Raw genomic sequence first — 1,491 nt, forward strand, 5'->3', positions numbered from 1 at the left:
CCCCCTCCCACTCCATTCCACTTCCCTTCTCAAATGATAAAAAATAACATTATCGGTAGAGGGGTAGTTAAAATATGGATAAAGGAAATTGGTTTCTACAATATACACGCTTGTCTCAGCATTAACTTTTACAGCTTGAAAGGACATTTCCTGACACAGTTTATTATAAAAATTGTACCCAGAAGATGAGAAATGAACATCTCTGGGGTAAGAAGTGTACCCTGGGGGTGAGAATCGTACCATGGGAATGATAGTTGTACCCAGGGGCAAGAGGTATACCCTGGGGATGATAATTGTACCATCTGGGTGAGAAGTGTATTCTGGAGATGAGAAGTGTACCCTCGGGGTGAGAATTGTACCCTAGGACTGATAATTGTACCTTCCTTCTGGGTGAGAATTGTACCCCAGAGATGAGAATAGTACCCTTGGGATGATAATTGTACCCTTGGGATGATAATTGTACCCTTGGGATGATAATTGTACCTTCTGGGTGAGAATTGTACCCTGGGGATGATAATTGTTACCTTGGGATGATAATTGTACCCTGGGGGTGAGAAGTGTACTATGGGGATGAGTTGTACCTTAGGAGATGAGAAGTGTACCCTGGGGATGAGTTGTACCTTAGGAGTGAGAAGTGTACCCTGAGTATGAGTTGTACCTCAGGAGTGAGAAGTGTACCCTGGGGATGAGTTGTACCTCAGGAGTGAGAAGTGTACCCTGAGGATGAGTTGTACCTCAGGAGTGAGAAGTGTACCCTGTGGATGAGTTGTACCTCAGGAGTGAGAAGTGTACCCTGGGGATGAGTTGTACCTCAGGAGTGAGAAGTGTACCCTGGGGATGAGTTGTACCTCAGGAGTGAGAAGTGTACCCTGGAGATGAGTATTCCAGAACATCTTGCTTTACTTATCGAGACGGAAACTGATGCAAATGACGTGACATGATTACAAAGTATATATAAACTACAGCATGCACTTATTAGTGATAAACTAACATAATTAAACATATTTACAATCTGCAAATAGACCTGTTTAAATACTTTGCTGATTTCTAAAAAAATAACATTCACAAATTTGTTAAAATACAATATAATACTGTGTTATCTTTTCAACATTTTGCAGCATATTTTGTTAAAATCCACCATCTGTCACACAGGTCAAGGCAATGGCATTTTCACGGGTGGATATCAATTAAACAAAAATATTGGAGATGTGCATTTTATTATAATACAAATACATTTGAAGCGGGAAATGCTGTAAAATTGTGATCACTGATGCATCAGTAAATTGTTTCATCCCTTGGTATACAATATACCATTAGATATGGCCACATATTGTTGGACACTGATATAATGGTATACAATATACCAGTAGATATGGCCACATATTGTTGGACACAGGTAATGGTATACAATATACCAGTAGATATGGCCACATATTGTTGGACACAGGTAATGGTATACAATATACCATTAGATATGGCCACATATTGTTG

Source organism: Mizuhopecten yessoensis, unplaced genomic scaffold, assembly GCF_002113885.1.
Source record: "Mizuhopecten yessoensis strain PY_sf001 unplaced genomic scaffold, ASM211388v2 scaffold716355, whole genome shotgun sequence".
Taxonomy (NCBI): Eukaryota; Metazoa; Mollusca; class Bivalvia; order Pectinida; family Pectinidae; genus Mizuhopecten; species Mizuhopecten yessoensis.